Raw genomic sequence first — 19,974 nt, forward strand, 5'->3', positions numbered from 1 at the left:
CCTGGCTCTCAAAGCTGCTCTTCCACCATTGAACATTCTCATAAGCTTTCCCAACGCTCAGGGACAATGCATTCCAAAGCATGGAGTGTAGCGTTTGTGACTCAACCTTTCCCTACCTCCAAATACTTATGGTGGGCCTGGGAGGTCGCTCAACGGAGAAGGGTGCCTGCCATCTGGCCTGATTTAACTGAGTTCAATCCTAGGAACCATAACAGAGGGAGAGCCAGGTATGGTGGTGCATGCCTTTAATCCCAGCACTAGGGAGGCAGAGGCAGGTGAATCTCTGAGTTCAAGGCCAGCTAGGTCTACAGAGCCAGGACCACACAGAGAAACCTTGCCTTGGAAAGCAAAAAACAACAAAATGCACACACAAACACACACACACACACACACACACACACACACACACACACACAGAGTGTGAGAGAGAGAACAGACTTGGAAAGGGGTTCAACAAGCCTCAAAGCTTTCACCAGGAAACACACCAAGCTAAAAGGCTACATCTGCCACACTGCCTAGAAGTGTGGGTGTTAGAAGCCCACTACCTCATCTTACCCCCATGGCCCAAGCCTGAAGCCTCTCAGGTTTGTAGATCCAAGACTCCAGCCTTAAGATACTCAGTCTCTCTCAGCCCTGGCTGGCGTACAGCCCTCGACTATTCCGTTTTCCTTATGATCCCCAGGACTTGCCATCCCGGATCCCTCCTTATTTCACTGAAAACCTCTGGACTCAACTCCAGATCTTGGAAGATAAGGATCCCTCTACTTTGTGACTTGCCTGGCCTTGACCCTTCCCTTGGTTCCACCTATGAGGGGACCACTCCCCCCACCTCTTTTCCTCCTGGACTCCATGTCTAGGCCTCCCAGGCTGACACCTACAGTCCTACAGTCCTGAAAAATCTAGAGGACTACACCTGCTCTAAACAGGAGTCTCTCACACACATTCTTCTGCGCCCGTAGACTACCAGTTCAAGTCCTTTCTGATTGCAGACCCCTTCCCAACTCCCACACACCCTTCCCTAGAACTCTGTCGCTGGATCTTTGGGACACACACACACACACACACACACACACACACACACACACACACGTAAAAGCAAAACAGCCACAGTGCCCAGGACACTGCTTCCCTTTAGTGTCTCGGGTTGGGGCAGAGGGCGAGGGAGGGCACCTTCCTGGAAGAAGGGCCACGATGCTTCCCAATGACCAACTGCAGTCAGTTGAATGCAAGCAGGCCATGTTGGCCTGTCCGCTACAGACTTTCCCACAGAAGCCCCCAGAGGGTCCCCACTGCTTCTCCCATCATTTTCCTTCAAGTGAACCTGGAAAACCAGCCATCCTCAAGCACAGATCTGACTTCCTAACATCCCGCCAATACATAACATGCCAGACCCTGGCCCTGTCGCCCCTGCAGGATAAAGTCTGAAGCCATGAGCAGTCTGAGGAAAGGCCTCGGAGGTGGCCTTTGCCTTCTCAGCGTCATCTGTGTCAGTCTCCTCTCCAGACATCAGTGCTCGTTTTCTTCCTGATTCTAAACCTACCTCAGGACCTTTGCTCACGCCCCTCAGCTGAGTCTAGATTCTCAATCTTCCCTCTCTGACACCCAACCAACACCCCACATAATACTGTCATCTCTCCATTCTTCCAGCGAGCTTCCCTGACTATCCCGCCTCCTGTCTGCGGCCGATTATCAGTCAAGGACTTGCTAAACAAGTTCCCTACATCCTCACCAGGCAGAAAGATCCCGAGACCCGGGCTACCCAGTGATCACTATTCTCGCATAGAGCTAGCTCAAAATTAACCATAAAATAATTGTCAAAAATGATTTCCTGACTTACTTCTTTCCCTTACCCCAACCCCTGGCCCAGAAGTCCACCAACTGGCACTACACTTTGCCTTTGAGCACCAAAATGAATCAGAAAGTTTTTTACTATTGTGTCTGATAAACTGGGCACCGTGTTCATTCACAGAAACAAGCCATTAGCTTCAGGCAGACCAAGAAGCACAATGCTGTCTCACCTGAGTTTCCTTGGAACTTGTTCTGGGTGGGGGTCCCCTTGCCCAATTCCTGGAGCAGGGCACAACCAGCAGTAGCAGAAGCAGTAGCAGCAGCAGGCAGCCACAGTCAGTTGTGGCTTTCTAGTGGCCCAGGGCCCGGTGGCAGGGAGGCTGCCCAGCCTCTCCCCCTCCACACACTGTCCCAGCTCCCTCTCCAGAGGCCACTGTTGTATCAACACATCCTGCAGCGGGTGAGGTCAAACCTGCCACACCAGCCAGCCCTGCTCCACCCAGCCCCACCTGGGCCCCGCCCTCAACAACCGACCTTGAAAGTCCCCACTGCCAAGAAAGGACATAAATTCCCTCTAAGAAGGTAACTTGCTCCTCCGGGAACTGAAGTGGGGTACAAGGTTTCCAGGGGTCTTAGAAGGGTAAGACAGAGAGCAGGCTAGTTCAGCTCCTACACAAATCAAAACACTCCTTCAGTCTCAAGAGTGAGGCTGGGGTGTGGCTTTCTGGTAGAACACTTGCCTAGCACGTAGGAGGCCCTGGGTTTGATCCCAGCCCTGCACAGAACAGTAAGAATGAAATAACATTAAGTAGTTTTAGAAGCAAACAAAGCGTCTCATTCACTGTCCTTGTAAATACTTCCCCAGACACTATTTCCAAAGGTGAAGACACAGATGAATCCTTAGGAAAGTCCACATCCAGTGGCCCAGGGCCCGGCAGAGTCCAGCAGAGTGATGAGAGGAACAGAGCCAGAGATTTCGCTGGGCACATGGGCTTCCTCTGCAGTGGCCACCTGCTGCCTCGACAGGAATGAACTTTCCAGAACAGTTTTTCCAGGTGGTTACGTGCCAGTCCCCTTTGTGCAGCCATCTGGGGTCCTGGTAAAAGTACCCACTAGGTCCTCGAATGAGGGATGACTTTTAGGCTTTGCTTTTGTTTGTTTTGTTTTCATTTTGGGTTGTGTGTGTTTTGAGACAGGCTGGCCTTGAACTTACCATGTAAAAGAACTTCTGGTCCTCATGCCCACACCTCCCTGATGCTGGGATTACGGGCATGTGCCACCACATCTGGTTTATGTGATGCCGGGGATTGAACTCAGGGTTTCATGGATACTAAGCAGGTCCTCCGCTAGCTGAGCTACATTCACAGCTCTTGTTTTCACTGTTTCTTATGGAAAACATTTAAATATCTGTCAGAGTAGAAAGACGAATTAGTCCAAGAACCTTCCAAGTACATGTTATTCAACTTCAACTATTTGAATTTTGTGACATCTAGACTACACTCTCCTCTATTAATACTTTAAAGCTAATGCCATATAGCATAGCATTTCTTTCAAAAAACTGTCAACGTGTCATACATCTCTAAAAGATAAGGATTCTTTTATAGGCAGAAACATGTACACAAAGCCACAATCACACCTCAAATTCACCGACAATTTCTTCGTATAAAATATCCTACCAGGGACGTCTGTGCAGGTTTTCACTGTCACCTTGACATAACCTAGAGTCACCTGGAAAGTGAGCTAATGATGAATTATTTAGATCAAGTTAGCCTGTGAAGATGTCTAACTGATGTAGGGAGACCTAGCCCATTGTGGGTAGTACCATTCCCTAGGCAGAGAACCTTAAACTATATAAGACAGGAAAAAGCTATACAATGTAAGCAAGCAAGCAAAGGTGCATTCATCAATTCTTTTGATATTGACTATAGATGTGAGTGACTAGCTGCTTGAGTTCCTGCCTCAACTTCCCAAAAATGATAGACAATAAATCCTTTTTGCCTCTTCGTTGCTTTTTGTTATTGTTTTGTTTGTTTTACTTCCTCCTTCCTTCCTTTCTTTGTTTCTTTCTTTCTTTCTTTCTTTCTTTCTTTCTCCATGGCAACATAAATGAAACTAGTAGAGTGTCTGAGGCTTGGATATTTAATAAGCTAGTGATTCCCATGGTTCCCATGCATGGTCTAATTAGCACCATTTCTATGATAAGTGGAACTTTGTTTCAGTGATCCCTTCTGCGTGTGTGTGTGTGTGTGTGTGTGTGTGTGTGTGTGTGTGTGTGCTTTCACTCTGTAAACCAGGCTGTCATCAAGCTCACAGAGATCCACCTGCCTCTGTCTCCTGAGTGCTGAGATTAAAGGCGTGTACCACCACAACCAGCTATATGCTATGATTTCTAGGTGGGAGCAATGTGGGGAATGAGTAGCTTATTCTAGGCCTGGTAGGAAATGGACACTGAGGTTGACCATGACCACACTCTCTGCTGGTTTGAATGATAATGACCCCCACTCCCCACCACACACACACACACACACACACACACACATAACCATGGGTTCATATATTTGAATGCTTGGTTCCCACTTGGTGGAACTGTTTGGGAAGGATTAGGAGGTGTGGCTTGTTGAAAGAGCTATGCCACTGGGGCATATGTAGCTTTGAGGTTTCAAAAGCCCAAGCTGTTCCCCGTTGGCCCTCCCCCTCTGCCCAGTGATTGTGGATCAGATGTGAGCTCTCAGCTACTGCTCTAGTGCCATGCCTGTCTGCCTACTGCCATGCTTCCTGTCATGATGGTCATGAACTGACCCTATGGAACAATGAGCCCCAAATTAAATGTTTTCTTCTGTATTGCTTTGATCATGCTGTCTCTTCACAGCAATAGAAAAGTAACTAAGACACCCTCCTATCCCTCAGGGCAGAAATGTCCATAAGTCCAAACTTAGTGGGACAGAGGGCAGAATTTGCAAAAGTAAACAGTAAGATACAGGTGGAAATCCATGTGAAGAATCACAGTGGCTGATGCTGTCACCCTTGAGGTGGTAAATTAGCAGAATATTTCAGGTTGTAGAAGGTGCAGTGTGCAAATGGCAGGCTTCAGAGATTGTTAGATAAGCTCAGGGAGGGGACCTCTCAGGAGGTGGCATTTTAACTGAGGCTTGGAAGATTACAAGCAGTTAGTTTGTTGGGCACACATGTAGTGCCCACCTACACATGTAATGCCCACCTAGAACGCCAGCCTTTGGGAGGCAGGGCTGGGAGGACCAAGAGCTCCAAGCCTGTCACACACACACACACACACACACACACACACACACAAACACACACACACAGACACCCCTGTGCATGCATGCACCCACCCACACACTTCCTGTGCTGCGTCACCCTTGGGTAAGTATCCATGTGTGATATGAATATCTTCCTGTGCTTTTTTTTTTCTCCCGTCAGAGAAGCCAATTTGTATACATTTTCCCCAAATTTCCTTGTGAAATTCTTGTATCAATTTGGGCAGTTTGTTTGTTTTCATTTGTTTGTTTGTTTGAGACAGGATCTTGCTATGTAGCCCTGTCTGCCTTGGAACTCTCTAGAGCAAGGTGGCCTTGAATTCACAGGGATCCTCCTGCCGTTTGTGATTAATTTTTAAAATTATATCCCTTCAAACCCCTTGACCATCCCCCCAACCTGCCATAGTATGTAGTTAAGCATATAGCCATTTCTTCTACCAAGCAAAATATGCAACCAGATAAACTGTCCAAAATTCTCCCCAGGGAGAAAGAAGACTTGCCTCCACTGCTTCCTTCAAGGATGTTCCAGAGAGAGGCCCTTGCACAGTGACCATCCATTTTAAGGTGATGTCTGCACACCATACAGAACCATCTGTAACCAAGTACTCAACCTCTCTTACTCTGCTGATGGCTCATAGAGAATTTGCCATGAGGCCACACACACAGGCTGTAGGGAGAAGGCAGTGCAGTGAGAGTGGCATTAAGACTGCTCTCTTGTCTCGTAGCCTGCTGTTGTCCCCAGTGCTTGCTGAGGTCTGCTCCCTGCTTCCATTTAATGATGAAGTCTTGTGTGCATGCCCAACTTTACAGTTTGATAGATCAGGTAACATATAGTTCACGGTGGGCAATAACTTGTACTTCAATGGGCCATGAGCAGACTTCAGTGTCTGCTAAGGCCCACTAGCACACCAAAGGCTGTTTCTCTGAGACCCTATGACAAAGAAAGGGGATGGGTAATCTGGCCAAATAGCTCAAGATAAAAACACTTGCCACAAAAACCAGACAATCCTGGTGACCCGAGTTAGTACTGTCTCACTGTTCTGGAGTTTAGCAATCAAAAGACTTGATACCCTGAGGACTGTGGGGACAACTGTGTTCCTTCCAGGTTTGTCTTTGACTTCATTGGTGGATGGTAGTTCATGGTTTTGCTTGTCTACAGAAATATTGCTCTCATCTCTGCCTTCATATAAATGTGTGTTTCTATGCCATAAGGACACCAGGCAGGTGCATTTGCTACTCTAATATAACAAATGATTACCTCTGCAGAAAGTCCAATTCCACATGAGGCCACACTCTGAACTACCAGAGGTTAAGGCTACACCATACAAATTAGAAGGTTGGGAACACAATCCAGTCTTGAGACTGAACACTGGGAGGACCAAAGATCTTAAAGCTGGACAGGGACAAAAGACCCTAAATGAGGGAGGAGGATAAACGTGCAAGAGGAGAAAGCGTCTCAAGAATCATGGGGTGGCCATAAAGACGATGGAGTTTTCTGATGTCACTATATGCTTTACCTCACAGGTTAGAGAGAGCGGAATTCAGAGTAAGAAGTCTGCAGTCAGGAAGTTGATGACAAAGGAGCAAAAGATAGGTGGAGTAGTTCCGGACATGTTTATCAAAAATGAGGCTGTAAAATCAAAATGGAGGGAGTAGGGCAATCTGAAGAGGAAACGAGACCTCAGGGAAGAGTCTATGGTGGCTTGAAATAGGTTCATCCATCAGAATACTTTGTCATCGGTTGGTGGACGTGTTTGGGAAGGATAAGGAGGTGTGTCTTTGCTGGAGGAGGGTGTCACAGGCTGGACTTTGGAGGCATCAAAAGCTGCCTACCAGCCTAGTGCTGTCTCTGCTTGGTGTCTGTCAGTCGGGGCGTGAGCTGTCAGCTGCTCCTCCAACACCATGCCATGCCTGCCTGCCACTATGATCCCTGCCAGGACAGCCATGGACTCCTGTCCCTCCAGATCTGTGAGCCCCAGTTAACTGCTCCTTCTCTATGTTGCCTTGGTCAGTGGTTTTATCACAGCAGTAGGAAAGTAAGATAATTTTATCCCATGGCTTCAAACATGGCAGGCAAGCGTTCCACTACTGAGTTACACCCCGAGTTCTCTATTTCAAGGCAGGATCTCATTAAGTTGCACGGGCTGGCCTTGAGCTTGGATTCTCTCTGGCTGTTCTCTTCCCCAATATTGGGACCTGTGTCACCAAACCATATATTTTTATATATTCTCAAAATCCCCAGCTCAGAGCATTGAAGGAAAATAGCAGTTAAATTTGGTTTGAGGCCTTGAGAGAAAGAACTCTCACAGAGTTAAATCCAAAATGACACTGTTCGTGGCATCCAATGCTTGAGGACAGTGGTCCACTGCCAGCTGAAGCCACTTCACACTTGCCCTGGAAAGTTCTGGGGAGGCACTTGAATGGCCTGAGGACTTTCTATAAAATGGCTCTTAAGCTGAAGATCTAGGCTCTCCACTTGCTGGGTCCCCGTGCACAGAGAGCCTCTTGTGCTCTCTGCCCATACCAGAATTAGAAAGATACAACCATACTCATGAATTCAGCCTCACAGGAGTAGTCTACAAGAGATTGGCACCTAGCAAACAAGAAGGGGTACACATGCCCCAAACTCAACTGCTTGTGAGGAATCTAAGCTCAACAAAATACCCTTGCTACAAAAGTCCTACTGGCTTTTCAAAGACCATTGTCTAATATTTTGGAGCTGGACTCCAGCCAGATCACCTTCATTCAAGCAGACGGTTTTATCACGCGCTGACGTCTAGCACGTCTGCATGGTTGGCCAGCCACCGTGTTCATGAAGAGCTCACAATAGGAGCAGGTGACTTGAAGTTGCTCCATGAGAGAGGCCCTCAGTTTCCTGTACCTCCTACACCCCACAATGGACTCCATTAATGGTAACATCTCTGTAGACTGTGCACCAGCACACGGTGATCTAATTTATAGATCTTGGAAGCAGGATCCTTCTGCTGTGGAAATTCCCGCTTCCTCCTGGTCACAGGTGTCTCTCACAATGTGATTCAGTGACACCGGTACCATTGGCTCTCGCTGTTGTTTATAGCTTTACGGCCTGTGGGTGGTGTTTACGTCCCGTGGGTGTTGCTTTACGTCCTGTGGGTGGTGGGCGGTGCCCTGGGATAGAGCGCAGCAGCCACAGTGACTTTTCCCTCAGTCTCTTCCAGTCACAAGCTCAGCCCAGGAAGGACCCTCGAGGGCAGAGTCCTCCAGCAGCCTCTTTTCTCCTCAACGTACCTTGGCCTTGCCTCAGTTTCTCTTCAGAGCAGACCCACTTCACAACACAAAGGAGATGTAGGAAGAGAGCATTTCACCACAGAGAACAAGACGGCACAGTTTTCACAGGCAGGTTTTTCCTGAGTTCCTAAGCTTTTCACTTTGAAATGACTGCACTGGGTTTTTCCCCCTTTAAATTTTTTAGTTTTTTACCTCATTTTTCACACACAAAAAATTTATTTCCCAGCTTACCTCTTCCCCCCGACATACACATTTACTACTATCTGTACAGTGTTACTGTACACTGGTTACAGACATAGAACACTTAGAAATCCTCTAAGCCTAAGGGGGTTTTCAACCATCCTAACGCTTTGTGAGACCCTTCAAAACAGTTCCTCATGCCGTAGTGACCTCGCTTCCCCCACCACCAATCATAAAATTTTATCACCGCTGCTTCATAACTGTAATTTTGCTACTGCTATGAAATGTAATATAAATATCTGATGTTCAGGATATCTGGTATGAGACCCCAGTAAAAGGGCTGTGTGCCTCCCCACCAAGGGATGGTGACCCACAGGTTGAGAACTGCTGCGTTGCGTCTATGTCGTCCCCTCAGAGAGCAGATGCGCAGGGAAATAAAACCATCTATCTGCAGTCCCAAAGCTCATGTGCTGGTGTCAAAGGCAAGGGCAGCCCACAGCTCCAGTCTCTGGGTCTGTTCCAGTCGTCATTGTAGCCTTCCCCAACATCACTCCAAGGGCTAATCCATGCCCACCCCATCTGCCCTAGGCAATACACTCCGTCTGAGGATCATCTGTCTCCTCTCAGTGGGTTCTGAGGACCCAAGATAAGGGCCTTCGGGCCCACAGAGTGTTGAAGGCATTGCTCCGCCCCGCAGCCCCCAGTCTCCACCAGATGGCTTAAGCAGCGGCATCACCAAGCTATGACTTTGGTTTCCCACAGACTGCTTGAATCCAGGCTGCTGGCAGGAGTTGGCTGTGCTCCCCATGGGGCTGAGGAGAGTCTGGAAGAAGTAATGAAGGAGAGACAGAAGATGAAAGGGGTCATGGTAGGAGAGAAGTTAGATGTTGGGGAGTCCGAACTAGCAGTGCCTGGCTCCGTGTCTGGTCCCTCTCGGTTTCATGTAGTCAGAACTGGTAGGCGAAACTGCCATCATGAACGTGAACCTCATTTCACAAAAAACCTTAGCTGAAAGTTACTCTTGGAGGACACACTTTTCTGTTCACTAAACAAAACGGAATCTGACCACAAGCACTGTTGCGTCAACACTAGCAGTGTGCATAATAAGGCTGAGCCTGAAGTTGCCAATCACGGGGCTAGGAGGTTGACAAGCCCCACCCCTCTAATTGTCTATCAACTTCACCTTAAAATGCCCTTAGTCTTTTGATGCTCATAACTTTCTATCCTTTCTAAGAGAACCACCCACAATGTGTTTGGATCCCATACAAACTAGTGTGCTGAAGAGGACGGTTCAGTGGCTTAGAGCATTGGCTCCCCCCACCCACCCCCACTCCCCCCCCCCCTCCGGCGACCTGGGTGGGATTTCTAGCACTTACCCAGCAGCTCCCAGCAGTCTGTAACTCCAGACTGACATCTTCTCACAAAGCATACACTCGGCTCTTACACACACATCCAGACAAAAATAAGCAAGCAAAACACAACAAGAAACATTGTATTTAAAGGGTAGAGGGCACTACGGAATCTGGTCCCAGGAAGTTACAGCCATCAGGATTATTAGAGAAGAGGAAAAGGGAGACACACACCCTGGAGGATGACGACCTGGCTCAGTGTGCAGCCCTCCTGTCTATTTCTTCCGTCTTTCCTCTACGCTCCTAAGTCCCTCCCTCTCCACGAAGGAGCTTTAAGGATGAGGCCCTCTAGCCTATCAGGATTTCTAGCCCCTGAGTGAACTTGATTCATTCCTACAAACTTGTCATCTAAACCCTGGCCCCTGAGGAGCAGCGCTCAGACCTGAACTCCAATAACATCTTCAGAAGGATCTTTTCTTAGCTAGAGTTTGAAAGGCCCAATTCAAAGCCCAAGGACAGACGTGTGGCACAAGGGCCACCCGTACTCACATGGGAAGCACCTTCACTGTGAAAGGGCCTTTAGGCTTTTCCCTCTCCTGGACTACTGGACTTAAAATGAAATCATAGATAAAATGAGATGTGTGGAGAGCTCCCACCACGTTGGCTATCTCCAACTCCAGCTACTACCATAGTGCCTGACTACAAACGTGTTTACTCTGAAGGGTTTTTGTTTCTTTTTTCTTTTTATAATGTGTAACTAAACACTGAACTATTAGAAAAGAAAATCTTGGGAAAGTTCCTGCACAGTGCCTAGCTTTGAGTAACATAACTTCCTGGAATACTCTCCAAAGTAAACCCAAAACAAAAATGTAAGAAAGGCTTACTGGCTTTCTAGAACTCTTCCAAGACACGCTTTTTTAAAAGAGGTAAATTCTGCTGATTCTTAGAACTGCCCTGGAGTCCTTTCTTTGGTGAATTAACAAATCATCAGAGGGGGTTGGGGATTTGGCTCAGTGGTAGAGAGCTTGCCTAGCAAGCGCAAGGCCCTGGGTTCGGTCCCCAGCTCCGAAAAAAAAAAAAAAAGAAAAAAGAAAAAAAAGAAAAAAGGAGAGAAACAAATCACCAGAGATTAGAGAAGTCAGCCACCCTACATTATGATAACTAAGTATTTTTTGATAAGAGAATATTTGTCATTGTCTCAGAAAGCAATCTCTTGGTATGAGAGAGATGGCTCAGCCATGAACAGCACCGGTTGCTCTACCAGAGGTCATGAGTTCAATTCCCAGCACCCGCATAGTGGCTCACAGCATCTATAACTGTAGCACCATAGGATCCGATGCCCTCTTTTGCTATGCAGATGTGCATGCAGATGAAATCACCCATATACTTAAGATATGTACATGACTAAATAAGTCTCTTTAAAAACCCAAACAATAACTGATAAAAGAGAAAAAGAGTGGCTGGACCATTGCCCTCCACCACACCCTCTGTTTCAAAGATTTAATAGGATGCTGTCAGCTTAGGTCAGAGGTGTGGCCACTAGGGAGCTGTCTAAAACCTTCATAAGTCACTGGCTCTTATCATTTTGTAAGGATAGGTTCAACTCATATTTAACATATGAAAACATACATGTATAAAATTTAAACATTTGAAGTTAATTGCTTGTCATAATTATTTTCATTGTCTCAGGTTTGTTTGATTCACTTTTGCTGCTTTTGTAGTTGTTCATGTTTTGGATGTGAGCACATTTTTGTCTAGTCATGAACATTTTGGAGATCCTTGAAAGCCTTGTGGATTCTATGCATCACTCAGGTGTCGACCACGTAAATCAATGCCTTTTACAATGCCCTTTACAAGGTTTAGTAAGAAGAAAACGTGGAAGAATTTGTTGGGGAAGGGGGCACATTGGGAGAAAATTCCTCTCTGGATTTGGTCCTATCAATGAGCAAAATTACCACAGTGTAAAGATCATTATTGGCTTTATTTGCAATTCCAGAATGGAATTCTTCCTCATTCTATGACACTTTCTATGAGACTTCCCAAAGGGCTGAGTAGAAGAGTGCTCTGTATAGACAGGAAAGGATTGAAGGAAGCCCAGATGGGTCATTTCCAAATTAGTATCCTTGGGGACAGAGAAACAGAGCAATAGGAAAATAACGATCAATTAACATCACGCTTTCTAGAAAGCATCGATGCAGGGGATGCAACTAGAAACTGGACCATCTCCGGAGACCTTGGAAAGCCAGAGCAGCAGCTTCTGGTCAGGTCAGTGGCATGGAGCTTTGGCATGAGGGAGACCATTTTGACTTCCAGCCACAGACCAGAAGCCTGGTCCACAGTAGCAGCATCCCCGTCATTTTTTTTTCTTTTTTTTTTTTTTTTTATTAACTTGAGTATTTCTTATATACATTTCAAGTGTTATTCCCTTTCCCGGTTTCCGGACAAACATCACCCTCCCCCCTCCCCTTCCTTATGGGTGTTCCCCTCCCAAACCTCCCCCCATTGCCACCCTCCCCGCATAGTCTAGTTCACTGGGGGTTCAGTCTTAGCAGGACCCAGGGCTTCCCCTTCCACTGGTGCTCTTACTAGGATATTCATTGCTACCTATGGGGACAGAGTCCAGGGTCAGTCCATGTATAGTCTTTAGGTAGTGGCTTAGTCCCTGGAAGCTCTGGTTGCTTGACATTGTTGTACTTTTGGGGTCTCGAGCACCTTCAAGCTCTTCCAGTTCTTTCTCTGATTCCTTCAACGGGGGACCTATTCTCAGTTCAGTGGTTTGCTGCTGGCATTCGCCTCTGTATTTGCTGTATTCTGGCTGTGTCTCTCAGGAGCGATCTACATCCGGCTCCTGTCGGTCTGCACTTCTTTGCTTCATCCATCTTGTCTAATTGGGTGGCTGTATATGTATGGGCCACCTGTGGGGCAGGCTCTGAATGGGTGTTCCTTCAGTCTCTGTTTTAATCTTTGCCTCTCCCTTCCCTGCCAAGGGTATTCTTTTTCCTCATTTAAAGAAGGAGTGAAGCATTCACATTTTGATCATCCGTCTTGAGTTTCCTTTGTTCTAGGGATCTAGGGTAATTCAAGCATTTGGGCTAATAGCCACTTATCAATGAGTGCATACCATGTATGTCTTTCTGTGAGTGGGTTAGCTCACTCAGGATGATATTTTCCAGTTCCAACCATTTGCCTACGAATTTCATAAACTCGTTGTTTTTGATAGCTGAGTAATATTCCATTGTGTAGATGTACCACATTTTCTGTATCCATTCCTCTGTTGAAGGGCATCTGGGTTCTTTCCAGTTTCTGGCTATTATAAATAAGGCTGCGATGAACATAGTGGAGCACGTGTCTCTTTTATATGTTGAGGCATCTTTTGGGTATATGCCCAAGAGAGGTATGGCTGGATCCTCAGGCAGTTCAATGTCCAATTTTCTGAGGAACCTCCAGACTGATTTCCAGAATGGTTTTACCAGTCTGCAATCCCACCAACAATGGAGGAGTGTTCCTCTTTCTCCACATCCTCGCCAGCATCTGCTGTCACCTGAGTTTTTGATCTTAGCCATTCTCACTGGTGTGAGGTGAAATCTCAGGGTTGTTTTGATTTGCATTTCCCTTATGACTAAAGATGTTGAACATTTCTTTAGGTGTTTCTCAGCCATTCGGCATTCCTCAGCTGTGAATTCTTTGTTTAGCTCTGAACCCCATTTTTTAATAGGGTTATTTGTTTCCCTGCGGTCTAACTTCTTGAGTTCTTTGTATATTTTGGATATAAGGCCTCTATCTGTTGTAGGATTGGTAAAGATCTTTTCCCAATCTGTTGGTTGCCGTTTTGTCCTAACCACAGTGTCCTTTGCCTTACAGAAGCTTTGCAGTTTTATGAGATCCCATTTGTCGATTCTTGATCTTAGAGCATAAGCCATTGGTGTTTTGTTCAGGAAATTTTTTCCAGTGCCCATGTGCTCCAGATGCTTCCCTAGTTTTTCTTCTATTAGTTTGAGTGTGTCTGGTTTGATGTGGAGGTCCTTGATCCACTTGGACTTAAGCTTTGTACAGGGTGATAAGCATGGATCGATCTGCATTCTTCTACATGTTGCCCTCCAGTTGAACCAGCACCATTTGCTGAAAATGCTATCTTTTTTCCATTGGATGGTTTTGGCTCCTTTGTCAAAAATCAAGTGACCATAGGTGTGTGGGTTCATTTCTGGGTCTTCAATTCTATTCCATTGGTCTATCTGTCTGTCTCTGTACCAACACCATGCAGTTTTTATCACTATTGCTCTGTAATACTGCTTGAGTTCAGGGATAGTGATTCCCCCTGAAGTCCTCTTATTGTTGAGGATAGCTTTAGCTATCCTGGGTTTTTTGTTATTCCAGATGAATTTGCAAATTGTTCTGTCTAACTCTTTGAAGAATTGGATTGGTATTTTGATGGGGATTGCATTGAATCTGTAGATTGCTTTTGGTAAAATGGCCATTTTTACTATATTAATCCTGCCAATCCATGAGCATGGGAGATCTTTCCATCTTCTGAGGTCTTCTTCAATTTCTTTCCTCAGTGTCTTGAAGTTCTTATTGTACAGATCTTTTACTTGCTTGGTTAAAGTCACACCGAGGTACTTTATATTATTTGGGTCTATTATGAAGGGTGTCGTTTCCCTAATTTCTTTCTCGGCTTGTTTCTCTTTTGTATAGAGGAAGGCAACTGATTTATTTGAGTTAATTTTATACCCAGCCACTTTGCTGAAGTTGTTTATCAGCTTTAGTAGTTCTCTGGTGGAACTTTTGGGATCACTTAAATATACTATCATGTCGTCTGCAAATAGTGATATTTTGACCTCTTCTTTTCCGATCTGTATCCCCTTGATCTCCTTTTGTTGTCTGATTGCTCTGGCTAGAACTTCAAGAACTATATTGAATAAGTAGGGAGAGAGTGGGCAGCCTTGTCTAGTCCCTGATTTTAGTGGGATTGCTTCAAGTTTCTCTCCATTTAGTTTAATGTTAGCAACTGGTTTGCTGTATATGGCTTTTACTATGTTTAGGTATGGGCCTTGAATACCTATTCTTTCCAGGACTTTTATCATGAAGGGGTGTTGAATTTTGTCAAATGCTTTCTCAGCATCTAATGAAATGATCATGTGGTTCTGTTCTTTCAGTTTGTTTATATGATGGATCACGTTGATGGTTTTCCTTATATTAAACCATCCCTGCATGCCTGGGATGAAGCCTACTTGATCATGGTGGATGATTGTTTTGATGTGCTCTTGAATTCGGTTTGCCAGAATTTTATTGAGTATTTTTGCGTCGATATTCATAAGGGAAATTGGTCTGAAGTTCTCTTTCTTTGTTGGGTCTTTGTGTGGTTTAGGTATAAGAGTAATTGTGGCTTCATAGAAGGAATTCGGTAGGGCTCCATCTGTTTCAATTTTGTGGAATAGTTTGGATAATATTGGTATAAGGTCTTCTATGAAGGTTTGATAGAATTCTGCACTAAACCCGTCTGGACCTGGGCTCTTTTTGGTTGGGAGACCTTTAATGACTGCTTCTATTTCCTTAGGAGTTATGGGGTTGTTTAACTGGTTTATCTGTTCCTGATTTAACTTCGATACCTGGTATCTGTCTTGGAAATTGTCCATTTCCTGAAGATTTTCAAGTTTTGTTGAATATAGGTTTTTATAGTAAGATCTGATGATTTTTTTAATTTCCTCTGAATCTGTAGTTATGTCTCCCTTTTCATTTCTGATTTTGTTAATTTGGACGCACTCTCTGTGTCCTCTCGTTAGTCTGGCTAAGGGTTTATCTATCTTGTTGATTTTCTCAAAGAACCAACTTTTGGTTCTGTTGATTCTTTCTATGGTCCTTTTTGTTTCTACTTGGTTGATTTCAGCTCTGAGTTTGATTATTTCCTGCCTTCTACTCCTCCTGGGTGTATTTGCTTCTTTTTGTTCTAGAGCTTTTAGGTGTGCTGTCAAGCTGCTGACATATGCTCTTTCCTGTTTCTTTCTGCAGGCACTCAGCGCTATGAGTTTTCCTCTTAGCACAGCTTTCATTGTGTCCCATAAGTTTGGGTATGTTGTACCTTCATTTTCATTAAATTCTAAAAAGTTTTTAATTTCTTTCTTTATTTCTTCCTTGACCAGGTTATCATTGAGTAGAGCATTGTTCAATTTCCACGTATATGTGGGCATTCTTCCCTTATTGTTATTGAAGACCAGTTTTAGGCCGTGGTGGTCCGATAGCACGCATGGGATTATTTCTATCTTTCTGTACCTGTTGAGGCCCGTTTTTTGACCAATTATATGGTCAATTTTGGAGAAAGTACCATGAGGAGCTGAGAAGAAGGTATATCCTTTTGCTTTAGGATAGAATGTTCTATAAATATCTGTTAAGTCCATTTGGCTCATGACTTCTCTTAGTCTGTCTACATCTCTGTTTAATTTCTGTTTCCATGATCTGTCCATTGATGAGAGTGGGATGTTGAAATCTCCCACTATTATTGTGTGAGGTGCAATGTGTGTTTTGAGCTTTAGTAAGGTTTCTTTTACATATGTAGGTGCCCTTGTATTTGGGGCATAGATATTTAGGATTGAGACTTCATCTTGGTGGATTTTTCCTTTGATGAATATGAAGTGTCCTTCCTTATCTTTTTTGATGACTTTTAGTTGAAAATTGATTTTATTTGATATTAGAATGGCTACTCCAGCTTGCTTCTTCTGACCATTTGCTTGGAAAATTGTTTTCCAGCCTTTCACTCTGAGGTAATGTCTGTCTTTGTCTCTGAGGTGTGTTTCCTGTAGGCAGCAGAATGCAGGGTCCTCGTTGCATATCCAGTTTGTTAATCTATGTCTTTTTATTGATCCCCATCATTTTTGTACCGAGAAGATGCGGCTGCAAGATTCTGCTGCCACGCCCAGCTCCTGGATCGGTGTGTGCGACCAAGTTACCCAGCAGCCCTCTTCACGCTGACGCCACAAAGTTCGGGAAACATGTGTGGTATTTTGTGCCTTAAATAGCTCCCCGGCCCATCTTCTACTCCCTGCCCTAGGATTCTTTTTGCTTTATTTGTTATTTCAAAATTACTTTATCTCACTCAATTGATTGTCAATAAGCCTCCTCCAATCCTTTGTGGATCGAGGCAGCCTGTAAATAAACCAATAGATAAATGGCATTACTGTCCCCTATTGCCTTTCTCTCATTTCTCGGATGGTTCTTATTGACAGTGACTTTCTAGTAAAATGGGGCTTAGCGTTGCGTTCTGAGCACCTGTCTGCCCTGTACTGTGTGCTTTTTCATGGATTACTTCATTAAGTCATCCTGAGAAGTCTGAGGACAGATGCCATCCTACCGTTTTCCCATAAGGAAACTGAGGCTACGAAGCATTAAATGATTTGCCTGGGGCCATCCAGCCAATAAGAAGCAGGGCTGTACTGGGGCATCCACTCCATAGTTACCATAGAGCCTGTTTCTCTTTTATGGATGCCATTTCTAGGATTCCCTGAAGAATCTAGAAATGGGCTGGGCTCCTGGGACTGGGAAAGCTGACCAGAATGGCTTTAAGGGACCGAAGTGCAGGGATCTGCACCCCTCCCAGCTGTGGATCTGGCCTCCCAATGCCTCTCAGTTCTGTAGCCCCCTTCTCCACCCTCAGCCCAACTTCTTATTGCAGAGTCTGGTGAACCTGCAATAAGCCTGTGATGAGATTTCCCTGCATGTAGCTCTGGTTTAAACCTAGTCTGGAGTATTTGTGCAAAGAGATGGCTTCCCAATCATAAAACAAAGCCCCGTTTCCTTGGTCTTGTATTCAGGACCACTTACAATCTGTTCTTAGTCCATCCAGATGAACTGTAGGCTGAACAGTGTACTCATCAGTATCTAGACAACGGGATATACTAATGCCTGGAGACCCTGTGCCTATCAGTTTCCTTGTGCCTGGTGAGCTACACACCTTTGAAGTGCCAGATCAAATACCCCATCCCCATCATGAAATGCTCTCTCAATCCCCTTATCCCCAACCAAAGGCTTGGCACACAGTGTTGCTACTTGGACACAAGTGAAGGTCCAAATAGTGGTTGGCTTGCCCTGGACCTTTCTCGGAAAGACCTAAAATTAAACTGCTTGAAGCATGTCTACCCAATTCCCCCAACTCATGGCTACTATTAATTTATTCCTTTGGAAAAACCTAAGGCAAGACCTATGTATGGGCCACTGCACATGTCTGTCCATTGAACTTTTCTTTTCCATTTTACTTTTTGTGGTTGTTGAGGCTTATGGGCTTGGGTGGGGAGCAGCTCATGTAGCCCAGGCTGGCCCAGGCTCGATCTTCCTGCTCTTATCTCTTAATTCCTAGCATGACGGGAGTGAGACATGATCTTCTATAGAGCGTTGAGTGAGCTAGACTGCATCCATTCCTTTCTTATTGGGCTGTGTATAAGGACACAGTGTAAAAGTTCTCCCACTTCAGAGCTAAGCCGGCTACCCTAAGAACCCATCAACTTCCATCTGCAAACTCAAACTTCAACACCCAGCCAGACGTCACTTCCTCTCTAAGCCCCTCCCCTGCTTCTTTTGGATGTCACTTTCTCTGTAAGCCCCGCCCCTGCCCGTCTCTGATTTAATCATTCCCTCGTCTCTCTCCCCTGCCCGTCTCTGATTTAATCATTCCCTCGTCTCTCTCTCTCTCCATTACTGTCTTTCCATATTCATCCAAATTCTTCCTTGCTTGGTCTCTCTGATGGAGTGTGTTCTTCTCAAGGACAGAAACCATGTCTGTTACCTCATCAAAGTCTCAAATGCTAGGCTCTTGGGTGTCTTTCCTCCTCAAGGTTGAATGTGGAAGACACCGATGTCAGCTCCCTCTTCTCTGCTTTCAGTTACTTGTCCTCAATTAAATGCTGATCAAATTAAATGGAAAATTCCAGAAGCAATTCCTAAGTTATTATTATTATTGTTTTTTATAAACAAGACTCCTTTTTTAAAAAATTTATTTAATTTTATTTCCTGTGTATTGTGTCAGATCCTGGAACTGGAGTTACAAACGGTTGTGAGCTGCAAAGTGTGTGCTGGGGATTGAATCCAAGTCCTCTGGAAGAGCAATGAGTAACCACTAGGCCATCCCTCCAGCCCCTATTATTTTGATTTTTTTTTTTTTTTTGAGTTCTTTTTGTATCCCTGGCTGCCCTGGAACTTGCTCTATAAACCAGGCTGCCCTCAAACTGGCAATATCCACCTCTGTTTCAGGCATGCTGAGATCAAAGACGTGCATTCCCACCACCACTACCACAACCAGGCATTCCTAAGTTTTAAATGGTACATAATATATTGTTATAATTGCTGCTTAATTATTAGCTGTGTTAGTAATCTCTTATTACAACTACAAATTAAACGTTACCATAGGCACGTATTTCTAAGAAAGTACGTGTGTATTCCAGTGATATTCATGGCTTCAAGCATCCACTTGAGTCCTTGGAATGTACTGCCTTAGGTAAGGACACTTCAGTAAGAACACTGTCAGTCAAACATTTAGGCTGAAAGCAGCAATCACGGTTTGCCACTACTCAGTTCAGAACCTTCACACAGCCTCCCGGCTTGCCTCCTGATGCAGGTTCAAATTCCCCAGTCAGTGCCCGGACACATAGTCAGCCTGGCTCTCCAGGCCTACCACTCCCACCCAGAGCGGGACCAAATTTATCTACGTCAAGATCACAGTGGGCTTCCAAACACCACCTTGTGACCTTTGAGTTTCCTACTTCTGTGCCTTTCTCCCCTTCACCTGTCAGACCTCAAGGCCTCCCTAAGGTGTCTCATCAGCAGGGGTGGCTGGCCTCTTGCTGTTGATGCCCAACGTCCTTATCATTCAGACATTCCCCAGGTTGCTCAGGGTCTTGGGTTTCTGTAATGCCAACACTCTGGGTGTTTGCAGGCTATAGCATAGTTCAGTGCACACAGTTGGTGAGCAATAAGTAATAGAGAATTACTGAACTCAATAAGTAATTGATTTAGAGACCCTACACTACACCTGCAGGTGAATCAACAGCACGTCCAGATCCACGGAACCAGCAGGGAATCACCTTCCCTTTTCCTCAAGGAGAACTCTTGTCTCAGGGAGGGAGGGAGGGCCA

General features: G+C 45.2%; 1 protein-coding gene and 1 pseudogene across 3 annotated transcripts in view; both read right to left on the minus strand.

The window, feature by feature from the left end:
- Positions 1 to 19,974, minus strand: part of Hmgb1-ps18 (high-mobility group box 1, pseudogene 18) — a 600,236-nt pseudogene that overhangs the window by 313,084 nt on the left and 267,178 nt on the right.
- Atp6v0a4 (ATPase H+ transporting V0 subunit a4) overlaps positions 1 to 19,974 on the minus strand; it is an 81,948-nt gene that overhangs the window by 44,780 nt on the left and 17,194 nt on the right. The window contains exon 1 of one of the 3 annotated variants that reach the window (XM_063285748.1): positions 3,002 to 3,597. The exons of 1 other annotated variant lie outside the window; for it this stretch is intronic. The gene's annotated coding sequence lies outside the window, so the exon portion shown is untranslated. Of the gene's footprint in view, positions 1 to 2,018; positions 2,341 to 3,001; positions 3,598 to 19,974 lie in introns of those variants that run through there. One more of the 3 variants, XM_063285749.1, reaches the window with a different exon arrangement.

This window comes from Rattus norvegicus, chromosome 4, assembly GCF_036323735.1.
Source record: "Rattus norvegicus strain BN/NHsdMcwi chromosome 4, GRCr8, whole genome shotgun sequence".
NCBI classification, from domain to species: Eukaryota; Metazoa; Chordata; class Mammalia; order Rodentia; family Muridae; genus Rattus; species Rattus norvegicus.